This window comes from Rhinoderma darwinii, chromosome 5, assembly GCF_050947455.1.
Source record: "Rhinoderma darwinii isolate aRhiDar2 chromosome 5, aRhiDar2.hap1, whole genome shotgun sequence".
Taxonomy (NCBI): Eukaryota; Metazoa; Chordata; class Amphibia; order Anura; family Rhinodermatidae; genus Rhinoderma; species Rhinoderma darwinii.
In genome coordinates this window covers 331,565,530-331,581,644 of record NC_134691.1, presented here as the reverse complement: position 1 = coordinate 331,581,644, position 16,115 = coordinate 331,565,530, and the positions used below count along the sequence as shown (strand labels likewise).

The window sequence follows — 16,115 nt, the reverse complement described above, 5'->3', positions numbered from 1 at the left end:
AAGGCCGGGAAAATATAGGTGTGTGTTCAAATAGAGAGAAAGACAAGTGCGGGCACATGGGCCATCACTCAGTGGGATCCCACCCCCAGTGAGTTAGGGCACCCCAGGGTCACCAGTCCTGGGGCACTTAGCAACTCGGGCTTCCAAACTACATGACATCGATCCGGCGGTTGCCTGGTCACCAACAAATGGTACCTTTAAACCAAATGCCTACACCAGGGCATTGACCGTGTGGTTCTCTACCCCTCACCTCGACGTTCTGTCATCCCTGCACGATGACCGTACACACCGGCAGGGATAATTACTAACCTCGGATAAGAACAGATACTACACTTGATCTTAGCCAAAAGACCGAGAAGCTCCTAGGTCCCAATGCAATATCTGTAACAGGGCCACCGGTGTTGTCTTATGTGGCAGAAGGGTCCTTTGGACTCCCTCCTGCAACTGGGCCGGGTGCAACTTCTGCCTCATGAACATCTTTTGATACCAACAAGTACAGCACAACCTACACCTGGCAACACATATACCTCCTAGTCTAACAGCACATCTCCCTGTCGGTTCATTTCTCTATCTGGTACCAGGGTCTGGTTGCGACTGTAACCTCTGCAGCCCCCTGCCCGAAGCAGCCCCACAGTACAGTAAAAGTGCACAATGTAAATCACCTTTAGGGAACTGCATTATGGGTAATTGCCTAACATATACTCTTTACTAGTTGGAGTAACGTAGTTAATAGTAGATGGGAGTTAATGAGAAATCAAATATTCTGCTTTACCAACAGGGAAATCCTGGCACCAATTATGTATTCTGTGAATGTAGCAGCCTGTGTTCTGTTGCGATCACTAACTTTACGGTACCACCAAGAGTTTCTCTATCATAAATGAATACATTTTGTTTTTATTTATTTTACAAAATCCACCAAACTAAGATATGAATTTTTGAAAATTCACAATTTGGTAAATACATTTTTTGAGCTGTTTTTCCCCATTTAAGGCAATTGAGGTTTGAAGGACTTGTCCCATCTGGACAGCCCTCTCTTAGAATGAAGCGGCCCAGCCGATCAGTCGATCACTGTGGGTTCAAGTTTTCTATAACCAGCAATAAGCCCATTATCTCTAGGGGAAGCTCAGTGCTGCCACTGCAGAGGAAATGTAGTATTACATGGCTCCCATTCACATGAATAGGTGACCATGTTATACAAGGTTACGTCGAGTTCGCCAAATTGGAAACCACTTTTTTTTCCGAGTCTGGCTCGTAAAGGGGAATCCTGAGCTGGGACTCCTTCTTTTATGTATTTGTACATTATGCATATTGTCTATTGTATTAAATGTCACCTGTATACATAGATATAGCACTTTATCTATAGGAGCTGGACTCTTATCAAGGACAGGTTTTTCTCATCGTCAATACTGCATCTCTCTATAATCCAGACAGATACATTGTCCCAGACACAGTAATCTCATGTGCAGTCAGAACCTGTTAACTCCATTATCAGAAGATGAGAGGGGTGAAGAAATTCCTTGATCTACTTTGGAAAAAGATTTGATACACTACATGATTGGAAAATCAATACGTGAATTCATTAGTGTTTGTGAAATAGAATTTCTTCGGAGGAAATATCTTATTAGTAGAGGAGACTTGCTCGGAATTCCAATATCCTATGTATGTACATGACACAAGTCCTATATACAACATCTAGTAATGGGCATCTACACCAGGCAGTTTAATTCACCTGGATTCCCTCAGATGTGAAATATCAGGCCCCACGCAAAGTAAAATTCCTTTAATCCGGCATCTGATCATCCGACGCAGAACTGCAAGATAATCTGATTAAAGAGTGCGAGCAATTATGAGGCTCCTCTAACACACAGAGAGCATTATATATACTTTTCTATAACTGTCCAGTAACCCAGAATGTTTCATTATTTCAATACCAGATTAAAGGAATTTTACTGATGTTCCAAGAACAAGAATTAACATGAAATCACAGTCAGTCGGTAGCTAAAAACAATTTGCTTGCTATAGATCCTGTCATATTTCACAAAATAAAAAAAAATCATCTTAAAAATAACTAATGCAGCACTGATACTTGACTGGACTAAAATGTATTAATAAAGGCCACATTTAAAGGGTATGTATACTTTTGCAACTTTTCGATGGTTCAATGCATCTTAAATAAAAACATAAAGTAATTTTGCAAATAGTCTTCATTAAAAATATCCTACCGTTTTGTGTATACAACTTTTATGCAGTTGTGTTTCCATGGTTACAGACTACAAACAAACTCTGTATGTAGTCTGATCCTGCGGTCATATGTTACTCCTTTCCCTTTACAATTTCTTCTTGCTAACCTACAGACAGTAGGAGAGGGGGCATATGAGAGGGAGTAACATATTACTGCAGGATCAGACTGCAATGGATTTGATTGTAATTTGGAACCATGGAGAAACATAGATCTGCACAGGAGCTGTATACAGAGGTATGACTTGAACCTCCTTGACCCTAAATTCAAAATCTGTAATAGGGAACCCCACCTACTTTTGCCATGTATAATATTGGTGTATTTTTATGTGTCAGAGGGGCCTTTGGCCTCTCTCAACCACCAGGGTCTGGAGGTGACTGCTCATCCTATGGCTATAACCTTCTTGTGAATACGTAAAACATGGGGAGATTTTTTATCAACACCATTTACAATGTTGCTAATTTATTTTATTTTAGATGCCTTGAAAAAATTGTTGCAAAAGTCTACATACCCTTTAAGTACGTTTAAGATCCATTGTATTGCAATATAGTGGATCAGCTATAATCATTGTAACATTTCCGAGGCACAAACATGCCTATGAAAGTCATGTCTTTTCAGAGTTGAGGGCTCTGTGCAGAGCTGTCAATCACATTGCAGTCCCACCCACATTGAACTATTCAGCAGTGTAAACAATGGGGGCAACAAAGTTTAAGTAATTGTACAAAGTATTGTATTTTTTTATATATTTCAAATGCATAATTGTTTTTCTTTAATTATCTTGCCATAGAATTAAAAAAATAAAAATAAAATTGATAGCCATAAATATGTGCCCCCTTTACCCTTGCAGAAAATAATTTTCTATGATAAGCTAGTCTCCTGGGTATGTGTGACACAGGTTCTACATCCAAAAGTATAAAAAGGATTAAATGACTGCTCATTAGTCAATAGGAAAATTACTTTTTGCTCGGAGTTCTTCTGGTAATGGAAGAAGGCACCAGCTTACAAGTGAAATCTGCTCTGACAATAACTAATTGAGATATATTGGAAGGTAAGAGTTTTCAGTCACTGTGAAAGTAATCAGCAGCAAAATTCTGTTTGCTGTGGTTAACTTACTCGGAAATGCAGCTTTACCTTTAATCAATAGCCATATAGATAATTTGCTCCGACTGCTGCGGTTATTGGGTGTCATTTGCTGAATGCCGTACAAAGGATGTGGAGAAATCAACTATAAAAAACATTAGCTCAACAATCAGAAAGTATAAAAAAGTTTTGACTGATTGGAAACTTCCAACAAGCAGGCTAGCTGCTGTTGACTGATGTTATTGTGAATATTTATTTTAATTATTAAACATGTAAAAAATCAAGACAGATTGGTTCATTAACACATACTAGTCCTGCTCAATGAATTAGAATATCATCAAAAAGGCTCCCAGGGGGACCATGGCCGCCCAAAGTACAATGTAGTTTTGTTGCATTTTTGCAGCGATTTTGCCGCAAATCACATAAAAAACCGCGACGTAACGGCATTGTATATGTCCTGCAAAAGGGTCTGTGGGTCTGTATTTAGGGGGTATGTATTAGTTTATGGGGTCTGTATTTAGGGGGCCTGGTCTAGGGTCTGTATTAGTTTAGGGGTCTTTATTTAAGGGTCTGTATTAGTTTAGGGGGTCTGGTCTGCGGTCTGTATTAAGGGAGTCAGGTCTGGGGTCATTATTGGTGTAGGGGGTCAGGTCTGGGGTCTGTATTTAGGGGTCTGGTCTGAGGTCTGTATTTATTTAGGGTGCTTGTTCTGGGGTCTGTATTTGTTTAGGGGGTCTGGTCTGGGGACTTCAATAGTTTAGAAGGTCTGGGGTCTGTATGTATTCATGATCTAGTCTGGGGTCCAAATGTATTAGTCTGAGTAAAAGGGGTTGTCTGGGCACATCGATAGGAAAAACCGATCTGTGCCCGGACAACCCCTTCAATGTATGGTCCTGGGCCTTGGTGTCTAAATTTGTGTGTTTCTATAGGGGCTGGAAATGGCTGCAGAAGTGATGGGCAAAGGTGTTTCATCATGAGAAGTCGACATAACGGTCTGTGTCAGATGGAGAAGAAAAGAAAATTACTCCCATCAGAGAAGACGTCACTTGTGAGTCACTGGATCTATAGAGAATCTGTCCCCTCTCCTGACATGTCTGTTGTAGGTAATCCTTGTATTCCACACAAAGTCTTTGTGTACGCAGGACTAATAGACAAATGTGTGTTACCATTCCCATTGTCAGGAGGATGTGCCCCTACACAGTGTGATACTGTCAGTGATGGTTGGAGACTGTCAGTATGTAGGGACACAGCTCTTTGACAAGGGGAATTGTAACAACCATTTGTCAATGCTCGCATAAAAAGGTGGTGTTCACTATAGACACGGCAGAGCGGAAGTGGGAAAGAGGGGCACAAGTTTGTGGAACAGCCAGAGGCCTATGGTCTACTTAATCCGCCACTGCAAGGGAAATACTGTATAACACAACAGCTGTTCAAATGAATGGCCAACCATGTAATAAATGTACGAACAGGGTCTGCCAGAGCGAGAGCCCTCCACTCTGGCTCATGGAGTGGATCCTGAGAGGGGGAACCCACCCCCTCTATATCACCCTTAATGGGTAAATATGGAAAGGGGCTGTCTTAATTACAAGGCTTTCCGTTAACTGGGGCAAGGGTTCAGTTCACTGCCCTAGCCCTGTATCTAAATACCCTGACCAAGGCAGAGTGGTGTGTTGGTGCCCCCCCTGTTACCCAGTACTGGGACACATGCCCTGCCAGACCCCCTAGCTATATTACTACCTATGACATGGCTACGACTGTCCTATATATGTCCATTATATCGTAAAATACAAGTTTCTGGAACCATTTCTGGGTTTATATAACAAGCGGAATATTACGCTAGAAACATTATATATTTTTATTGTCGTCATTATTCAGTTCTATATTTTTCTTTTTGCAGCTGCACAGAAAGACTTATACATTCATAATTGCACAATTCTTTACAGCAAGTGGGAAGCCAGCCATGTCCTGCTGATCGCTCCGTATGAAGTGTCCATCAGCCAGGCAGCAGTATGCACCCTGTAAGGCTTCTTAGTTTGTATTGTATACTACATCCTGTGATACAAAGAAATATATAAAACTAAATATTAACTCAAAATCTTAAAGGAAAAAGGCAGAATAAGTTATTTAAAGAAACCCTCCACTTATACAATTTGTGCCCTATATAATGAGGGGTAAAAATAAAGACATACAGTATTGTAAAGGATCTGCCAGACACAGCTTCTGTGTCGACGCCCGTGGTTAATCAGTCTGCATCTTGCTCCTAGGTCTGATAGAGTGACTCGATCTGCTACCACTCAGGCTGGTAGGATGAGGAGAACCTATCACAGCCTGGCCACACGGAGCTAGCTCCCGCCCTCGGTCTATTTATACCTTCATTTCCTGCTCTTCCTTTGCCTGTGATTCTGTCTTGTTTTCTGGCTCTGCTGTTCCTGCTAGTACTATTGACCTCTGCTTCAAATTGACCCTGGCTTTTCTGACTACGCTCCTGCTCTGCGTTTGGTACCTCGTACACTCCTGGTTTGACTCGGCTCGTTCACTACTCTTGTTGCTCACTGTGTTGCCGTGGGCAACTGCCCCATTTCCCTTAGCTTCTGTGTACCCTTGTCTGTTTGTCTGTTGTGCACTTATTGAGCGTAGGGACCATCGCCCAGTTGTACGCCGTCGCCTAGGACGGGCCGTGCAAGTAGGCAGGGACTGAGTGGCGGGTAGATTAGGGCTCACCTGTCTGTCTCCCTACCCCGACATTACATAATCACAGGCCCATATACCTTTTTTACCCTGGTTCCTACACAACTATGGACCCCCTTGAGACCCTGGCTCAGCAAATGCAGGGTCTCTCCCTACAGGTCCAAGCCCTGGCTCAGGTGTTCAACCAGCGTGATGCTAACCAGGTAGTGCCCTCCACCTCACCTCTTGAACCTCACCTCAAGTTGCCTGACCGGTTCTAAGGGGACGGAAGACTTTTTTCTCCTTTTCGGGAGAGTTGTAGGCTCTATTTCCGATTAAGACCCCACTCCTCAGGTTCTGAGAGCCAGCGAGTGGGTATAATTATGTCCCGGCTCCAGGATGGCCCCCAAGAATGGGCCTTCTCCTTGGCTCCTGACGCCCCTGAACTTTCCTCTGTTGACCTTTTTTTTTCTGCTCTCGGGCACATCTATGATGAGACTGACAAGACTGCCTTTGCCGAGAGTCAGCTGGTGACCTTACGTCAGGGTAAGAGACCCGTTTAGGAGTACTGTTCTGACTTTAGGAAGTGGTGCGTAGCTTCTCGGTGGAATGACCCTGCCTTGAGGTGCCAGTTTAGATTGGGACTGTCGAACGCTCTGAAAGACCTATTAGTTAGCTATCCCTCTTCTGACTCTCTAGATCAGGTTATAGCTTTAGTGGTACGTCTTGACCGACGTCTCAGAGAACGACGACTTGAACTCATTGTTGGCTCCATTCAGTGGCGTAACTACCGCGGTAGCAGCAGTAGCGGCTGCTACGGGGCCCGGGGCTTGAGGGGGCCCGTGCCGCCAGCCGACACGCCCTCCCAAATGCCCGGTGGCGCCGCTAGCAGCTGTTATGGCTGCTACAGGGGTAGCACCGCTACTGTGGGGCCCGCGCCGCCGAGCCTTACACAGGCACTCTCATGCCTGTAGGTGTCGCTAGCACCGGAGGGGGCCCCGGTGCTAGTGGCAGCCAAATACATGTATTAGCGCTGAATGGCCGGGCATGTTCCGTGCCTGACCATCCAGTGCCTTACAATGACACTGATTGGCTAGCGGCGCGATGACATCATCGCGCCGCTTCCATGCTTGGAAGGTGCTGATTGGCGGGGCAAGTCATTCTGCCCCGCCAATCAGCATCATTGAAGGACGCTCATTCAGCTCCTGCAGACATGCTCAGAAGAGAGCATGTCTGCATCGCCAGTGAACAGCGTGGGAACCGGAGAATGTGAGTATGTCAACTTTATATATTTTTTTCCTCATAAAAATGTGAATGGCATTATCTATAGTGGGGGGGGTCTATCTACAGGGGGGGGTCGTCTTTATGTGGGCTATTATATATAGGGGGGTCTATATGTGGGGCAGTAGCTACAGGGGGGTCTATATGTGGGGGTGTGGGCCACTATATACAGGGGGCTCTATATGTGGGCCATTATATATACAGGGGGGGTCTATATGTGGGGCAGTAGCTACAGGGGGGTCTATATGTGGGGCAGTAGCTACAGGGGACTCTATATGTGGGCCATTATATACAGGGGGGGTCTATATGTGGGGCAGTAGCTACAGGGGAGTCTATATGTGGGGGTGTGGGCCACTATCTACAGGGGGGTCTATATGTGGGGCAGTATATGTGAGACACTATACAGGGGTGGGCTATATGTAGAGCACTATCTATAGGGGAGCTATTTTTTAGGGTACTTTCTATAGGGGTGGGCTATGTGTGGGACACTATATACAGGGGTGGGTTACCTGTGGGGCACTAGCAACAGGGTGGCTATATGTAGTGCCCAGTCTACAGGGGTGGGCTATATGTGGGACAATATCTACAGAGGTGGGCTATACGTGGAGCACTAACTATAGGGGAAGCTATATGTAGGGCAGCACGGTGGCTCAGTGGTTAGCACTATTGCCTTGCAGCTCTGGAGTCCATATGTGGGCACTATCTACAGGGGCTTCTATGTAGGTCACTATCTACAGGGGGCACTATCTACAGGGGGCACTATCTACAGGGGGCACTATCTACAGGGGGCACTATCTACAGGGGGCACTATCTACAGGGGGCACGGTGTGTGTGTGTGTGTGTGTGTGTGTGTGTGTGCGTGTGTGTGACAGTTATATTTAGATGTGTTGAGAATTTTAACTTTGTTTACAGGTGCAGAAATGTTTTAAAAGTGAGAAGCTGAAGACATCTAAACGGAAAACTGCAGAAGTGGGTCATGGCCGGGAGAAATCCATCATAGATGTCTGAACCGGAGGGAGAAGAAAAGAACTAGAATCTGAGATGTCACCGGTGAGTCACTTAATGTAAATGTTTATTCTGCCTCTAATCAGTATTGTAGTCACTGTATGATCTGCAGCGAGATGATGGTGGTATGATTTTTTTTGTGAAACCGCATCTCCCAGCATATCCTTATCATTGTTTCGGCCATGCTGGGAGCTGTAGTTTTACGCCGTACAAACCTATGCGCAGTGGCGTAACTACCGCTATAGCAGCCGTAGCGACATCTACGGGGCCTGCAGCATGAGGGGGCCTGTGCCACCCGCCGGCACGGCCCCTCCCATGGCCGCAGGCTCCGCTAGCAGCCGCTATGGTTGTTCCTACAAAAGACATGCATCCCCTATCCACAGGATAGGGGATACATGTGGGATCGCTGGGACGCCCAGCGATGAGGAGAATGGGGGACCGAAAGTCCCCCCTAAGTTCTCCATGACAAACCTCGGACTTCCGGGGTCTGTGTCGGCAGCTCCATGGAAATGACTTGCGCACCGGTCGTGCTTGTGCGCATGCGTGACCAGCGCTCCTTTCATTTTTATTGAACTGCGCAGACGCCGGAAGTCCGAGGTTAGTCATGGAGAACTTCGGGGGACTTTCGGTCACCCGTTCTCCTTATCGCTGCCAGCGATCACACATGTATCCCCTATCCTGTGGATAGGGGATGCATGTCTTTTGTAGGACAAACTATAGGCCGTTTTTTTTTGGGGGGGGGTCTGTATGGCGTAATCTACAGAGGGGGCTGTATGGCGTTATCTACAGAGGGGGCTGTATGGCGTTATCTACAGAGGGGGCTGTATGGCGTTATCTACATGGGGCTGTGTATGGTGCTATCTATAGGGGGCGCTGTGTGGTGGAATCTATAGGGAGGCACTATCTACAAGGGGGGGGGGTTGTGTGATACCCAGCAGAGGGGGGGGGCCCCAGTCAAAAGTTTGCTATGGGGCCCAGTCTTTCCTAGTTACGCCCCTGGCTCCATTCATTTGGAGCAGTGCTCTGTATTGGTGATGCAGGGATTATCATCCGATTTGGTTTTAGGCCTTCCCTGGTTGCAGATGCATAATCCCACGTTTAACTGGAATACTGGGGATCTTACCAAATGGGGTAATGAATGCATGACGTCCTGTTTTTCTGTTTTCTGTTTTATTTCTCTCCCTGAGGAGGTGAACACTCTACCTGAGTTTATTCAGGACTTCGCTGATGTTTTTTCTAAAAAGGCCTCCGAAGTGTTACCTCCTCATAGAGAATACGATTGCGCAATCGATTTGGTACAAGGAGCTAAGCTCCCTAAGGGTAGGATTTTTAATCTCTCTTGTCCCGAACGTGAGGCCATGAGAGAATATATCCAGGAAAGCCTGGCCAAGGGTTACATTCGCCCCTCTACTTCTCCGGTAGGTGCTGTCTTCTTCCTCGTAGGGAAGAAGGATGGTGGTCTTAGGCCGTGCATCGATTACCAAAACTTGAATAAGGTCACTGTAAGGAACCAGTATCCCCTTCCTGCCAAGGTTCAGGCTGTGGCTGAATGGGTCCAACCTGCCTCCCTGAAGGCGTTACAGTGCTTCCTGGGGTTTGCTAATTATTACAGGAGGTTTATTGCTAACTTCTCGGTCATCGCTAAGCCTCTTACGGATCTTACTCGCAAAGGTGCTGATCTGCTCCACTGGCCTCCGGAGGCGGTCCAGGCTTTTGAGATCCTTAAGAAGTGCTTTATCTCTGCCCCAGTGCTGATTCAGCCTAACCAAATGGAGCCATTCATCGTGGAGGTTGACGCCTCCGAGTTGGGAGTGGGTGCTGTCTTGTCTCAGGGTACCAGGTCCCTCACCCATCTCCGTCCCTGTGCCTACTTCTCCAGGAAGTTCTCACCCACTGAGAGTAACTATGACGTGGGCAACCGCAAACTCTTAGCCATTAAATGGGCATTTGAAGAGTGGCGCCACTTCTTGGAGGGGGCTAGGCACCAGGTAACGGTCCTTACCGACCACAAGAATCTGGTTTTCCTAGAGTCTGCCCGGAGGCTAAACCCGAGACAAGCTCGACGGGCGTTGTTTTTTACTAGATTCAACTTTGTGGTCACCTATAGGGCTGGGTCTAAAAATATTAAAACTGATGCACTGTCGAGTAGCTTCATGGCCAGCCCTCCTTCGGAGGAAGATCCTGCGTGTGTTTTGCCCCCAGGTATAATCATATCCTCTGTTGATTCTGACTTAGTCTCCGAAATTGCGGCTGATCAAGGTTCAGCTCCTGGGAACCTTCCTGAGAACAAGCTGTTTGTTCCCCTGCAATTCCGGCTAAGGATACTCAGGGAAAATCATGACTCTGCACTATCTGGCCATCCAGGCATCCTGGGTACCGAGCACCTTATTGCTAGAAACTATTGGTGGCCTGGGTTGCCTAAAGATGTTAAGGCCTACGTCGCCGCTTGTGAAATTTGTGCTAGGTCCAAGACTCCCAGGTCCCGACCAGCGGGCTTACTATGTTCTTTGCCCATTCCCCAGAGACTTTGGACCCATATCTCCATAGATTTTATCACCGATCTGCCTCTATCTCAAGGCAAGTCGGTGGTGTGGGTTGTAGTAGACCGCTTCAGTAAGATGTGCCACTTTGTGCCCCTCAAGAAACTACCCAATGCCAAGACTAGAGATGAGCGAACTGGGACAACTGAACCCGGTTTCGGTCCGAACATCGGGAAAAGTTCGGTTCGCAGCGAATACGAACTTCACCGGGTTCGGCCGAACACGTTTTGACCGAACCCGGCTAAATTTTGGCGCCTGTGTAGTCAGCATTCCCTGACTGACTGGCACCTTATGAGTCACTGATTTTCCGGTACGCAACGTCAGGAGATAGTCACTGTCCAGGGTGCTGAAAGAGTTAAACGATCCGCAGTAACTGTTTCAGCACCCTGGACAGTTACTTCCGATCACAATATACATCAACGTGTAAAAAAAATAGAAGTTGCTACTTACCGATAACTCCCTGCTTCTTCCTCCAGTCCGACCTCCCGGGATGACGATTCAGTCCAAGTGACCGCTGCAGCCAATCACAAGCCAATCACAGGCTGCAGCCAATCACAGGCCAATCCCAGGCTGCAGCGGTCACATGGACTGCCGCGTCATCCAGGGAGGTCGGGCTGGATGTCAAGAGAGGGACGCGTCACTGTTGCCTTGGTGACGCGTCCCTCTCGACATCCAGTCCGACCTCCCGGGATGACGATTCAGTCCAAGTGACCGCTGCAGCCAATCACAGGCCAATCACAGGCTGCAGCCAATCGCAGGCCAATCCCAGGCTGCAGCGGTCACATGGGCTGCCGCGTCATCCAGGGAGGTCGGGCTGGATGTCAAGAGAGGGACGCGTCACCAAGGCAACGGTGACGCGTCACTCTCTTGACATCCAGCCCGACCTCCCTGGATGACGCGGCAGTCCATGTGACCGCTGCAGCCTGGGATTGGCCTGTGATTGACTGCAGCGGTCACTTGGACTGAATCATCGTCCCGGGAGGTCGGACTGGATGTCGAGAGGGACGCGTCGCCAAGGCAACGGTCGGGAGGCCGGACTGGAGGAAGAAGCAGGAAGTTCTCGGTAAGTACAAACGTCTTTTTTTCTTTTACATGTTGCTCTATATTGTGATCGGAATTCACTGTCCGGGGTGCTGAAAGAGTTACTGCCGATCAGTTAACTCTTTCAGCACCCTGGACAGTGACTATTTACTGACGTCTCCTAGCAACGCTGCCGTAATGCCCGGTGCACACATGTAGCCACCCGTCATTACGGGAGCTCCAATTACAAGTTCGGTCAGAACTAGTTTGGTCCGAATCGAACTTTTCCATGAAATTCGGCGAACCAGCCGAACCGAACTTTTCATAAGTTCGCTCAACTCTAGCCAAGACGTTAGCTACCTTGTTTGTCAAACACATCCTGCGTCTCCATGGGTTTCCTGTCAATATTGTTTCTGACAGAGGGGTACAATTTGTTTCATTGTTTTGGAGGGCTTTCTGTAAGAAGTTGGAGATTGATCTGTCCTTCTCCTCGGCCTTCCATCCTGAAACTAATGGCCAAACCGAGAGGACTAATCAGTCTCTAGAACAATATTTAAGGTGTTTTATCTCTGACTGTCAATATGATTGGGTCTCCTTCATTCCCCTCGCCGAATTTTCCCTTAATAACCGGGTCAGTAACTCGTCAGCGGTCTCCCCCTTTTTCTGTAATTTTGGGTTTAATCCACGGTTCTCCTCCGTTTCACCTGGTGGTTCCAACAATCCCGAGGTAGATGTAGTTCATCGGGAACTGTGCACAGTCTGGGCCCAGGTTCAGAAGAACCTAGAGGCGTCCCAGAGCGCACAAAAGATTCAGGCGGATAGAAGACGTTCTGCCAACCCCTTGTTTGTGGTCGGGGATCTGGTGTGTCTGTCTTCAAAAAATTTGCGTCTTAAAGTTCCGTCCAAAAAATTTGCTCCACGGTATATAGGGCCGTACAAGGTAATTGAGGTCCTTAATCCTGTCTCCTTCTGGCTGGAGTTATCCCCGTCTTTTCAAATACACGACGTGTTTCATGCCTCCCTCCTGAAACGCTGCTCCCCGTCCTTGGCTACCTCGAGGAAACCTCCGGTCCCTGTTCTCACCCCTGAAGGGGTAGAATTCGAGGTGGCAAAGATTGTGGACAGCAGGATGGTCCAAGGCTCCCTCCAGTACCTGGTCCATTGGAGAGGATACGGGCCTGAGGAAAGGACTTAGGTACCCGCCCGGGATGTTCACGCCGGTATATTGCTCAGGAAGTTCCATCTTCGGTTCCCCAACAAGCCAGGTCCACAAAGGAAGGGTCCAGTGGTCTCTCATAAAAAGGGGGGGTACTGTAAAGGGTTTGCCAGACACAGGTTCTGTGTCGACGCCCGGGGTTAATCAGCCTTCCTCAGCTCCAAGGTCTGCTAGAGTGACGCGATCTGTTACCACTCAGGCTGGCAGGCTGAGGAGAGGGAGAACCTATCACAGTCTGGCCTGACGGTTCTAGCTCCCGCCCTTGGTCTATTTATACCCTCACTTGCAGCATGTTCCTTGCCTGTGATTGTCTGGTTTCCTGGCTCTGCGATTCCTGCTATTTACCTGATTGACCGCTGTTACTTATTGACCCTGACTTGACTGACTTTTCTCCTGCTCTGATTTGCTACCACGTACTCTCCTGGTTTGACTCGGCTCGTTCACCACTCCTTTTGCTCACAGTGTTTTCGTGGGCAACTGCCCCTACTTCCCCTTTGCTTCTGTGTGCCTTTGTCTTGTGTTGTCTGACTTGCACTTATTGAGCGTAGGGACCGTCGCCCAGTTGAACGCCGTCACTTTGGACGGGCCATGCAAGTAGCCAGGGACTGAGTTGCGGGTAGATTAGGGCTCACCTGTCCGTCTCCCTACCCCGAGTCATTACAATGCCGATGTAAGCCAAATCCGTTGGACTAAAAGCTCGGCCTACAACGGCTCCTGTGTGCCTCTAACACACAATGCCCGGGATGTTCACGCTGGGGTATTGCTCAGGAGGTTCCATCTTCGGTTCCCCATTGAGCCAGGTCCACCTAGGAAGTGTCCAGTGGCCCCTCATAAAAGGTGGGGTACTGTAAAGGATCTGCCAGACAAAGCTTCTGTGTCGACGCCCGTGGTTAATCAGTCTGCATCTGCTCCTAGGTCTGATATAGTGACTCGATCTGCTACCACTCAGGCTGGTAGGCTGAGGAGTGGGAGAACCTATCACAGCCTGGCCACACGGAGCTAGCTCCCGCCCTCGGTCTATTTATACCTTCATTTCCTGCTCTTCCTTTGCCTGTGATTCTGTCTTGTATCCTGGCTCTGCTGTTCCTGCTAGTACTATTGACCTCTGCTTCAAATTGACCCTGGCTTTTCTGACTACGGTCCTGCTCTGCGTTTGGTACTTCGTACACTCTTGTTGCTCACGGTGTTGCCATGGGCAGCTGCCCCATTTCCCTTAGCTGCTGTGTACCCTTGTCTGTTTGTCTGTCGTGCACTTATTGAGCGTAGGGGCCATCGCCCAGTTGTACGCCGTCGCCTAGGACGGGCCGTGCAAGTAGGCAGGAACTGAGTGGCGGGTAGGTTAGGGCTCACCTGTCTGTCTCCCTACCCCGACATTACAAGTATAAATATTTATTACCAAATTGTCTCCATTTCTATACAATACATGCGGGGGGGAAAAAAATAAATAAATCTCCTCTTTTTAACATAATTTTGTTTTTAGATCCAAACTTTTGAACTTATTAATTTCTTAATATATCTTTATAACAGTCAGAGCTCTATTTTTCTAATACTAAGATCCAAATCCTCTGCATAGACATGGATTGAAAAAAAAAATTTCTGGCTACCTGAAGGCACCACTAGGGGGAGCTTAGTAGCCTATTCGTCATGATTTGAATCCAGAAACTCCTATGTTACAGGCTGTAGCTCTTCTCATTGGGTTACTGGTGGTGTTGGACATCTCCAATGCTGAATCTTTTGTCAAGGTTCTCTTGATTCTTGTCTCTTTTTAGATTCCTTGCTTTGATTTCCTGATTTATTCTCACCCTTTTGGCTTCCTGTATAAGCCTAGGCCTTGCAATTTCTCTTTGCCAGACTATTGAGGTTCCTGCCTCTAGTCTAGATCCTTGCTTCCTTACTCCAGAGCCATAGCAAGGCTTTTCTTCACTCGGGGCAAAGGTTTAGTGTGCTGCCCAATCCATCTAAATATCCTGGCCTAAGACAAGTGGCTTGTGGGCAACCCTCTTGTCATACAGCACCTGAAGCATATACCCTGGTACCCCTCCCTCAGCTACGCCCCTGCCTTACTCTACAAACTACTGCTGCTTATCTGTGTACTGAACTTAAATTGTTTCCTGACCATGTCTCAGCCTCACGCTACAAACTGTTTCAGTTTAATTGTGTACCAAAATTGGATTATTTCCTGACCACTTCCTTGACTTAAGCTACAGACTGTTGTCACTTATCAGTGTACTGGACTGTTAATTGACTATTCTTGCTATGATCAACCTCCTGCCTGAGTGTTTTAGCCACTCAACTCTGAATCTGCTTTCAGGCCTTGACACTATTGCACTCTTTTTATTTTTGAGTTTAATGTATAACAGTATGCAGTAAGCGCCCTCTAGTGGTGGCAGCAGTTTATCATTTTACTCAATGCCTATGCAGGAGATTTGGAGCTCTGTATCAGAAAAAAATTTGATCTGATGCTATAAAGATAGATTACAAAATTATTCAGTGCAGAAGTTTGGACCTATTAAGATAAAAAAAAAGAAAAAATAGTGTTCAAGGGTTATATACACAGGATATGCCATAAATATCTGATAGGACCAGCCCTTATCTAGAGAACGGAGGTACAGCGCATCCAGGACACAAATGAATGGAGAGGTGGCCCTTCACTTCTTTGGGAGTCACGGAAACAGTCGAGCACACTTGATAGCATGCGTGGCAACCTCTCCATTCATTCTCCGGCTGGAGGCATCGGCTGCCTTGTCAAGCAGTACGGAATTCGGGAGATCGCTGGTGGATATGCCATAAATGTGCCAGCTGCATCTTTGTTTGTAGGTCGGAAGAAGCGCTATATAGCGCGAAAACAGGCTGTAACCTTGCTAGTTGTCTGCTTTGTCCTCCCTCACTGTGCCATAATAAATACGTTTTTGTACCATTCTGGGTGAGTGCTGCATTTTTCATCTTCTCCCTACATAATTTTGGATATGCCATAAATGTCTGAGATGGGACTACCCCTTTAAGGGTCATGTTAGTGCACCTTTAAATACGCCAGAATAAAAACTAGAGCTTCATATCACAGATAAGG

The 16,115-nt window shown here is 47.1% G+C and overlaps 1 pseudogene; it reads right to left on the bottom strand.

Annotated features, from left to right (window-relative positions):
- Positions 1–230: 230 nt before the first annotated feature.
- Positions 231–363, bottom strand: LOC142654749 (U2 spliceosomal RNA; annotated as a pseudogene).
- Positions 364–16,115: the final 15,752 nt, after the last annotated feature.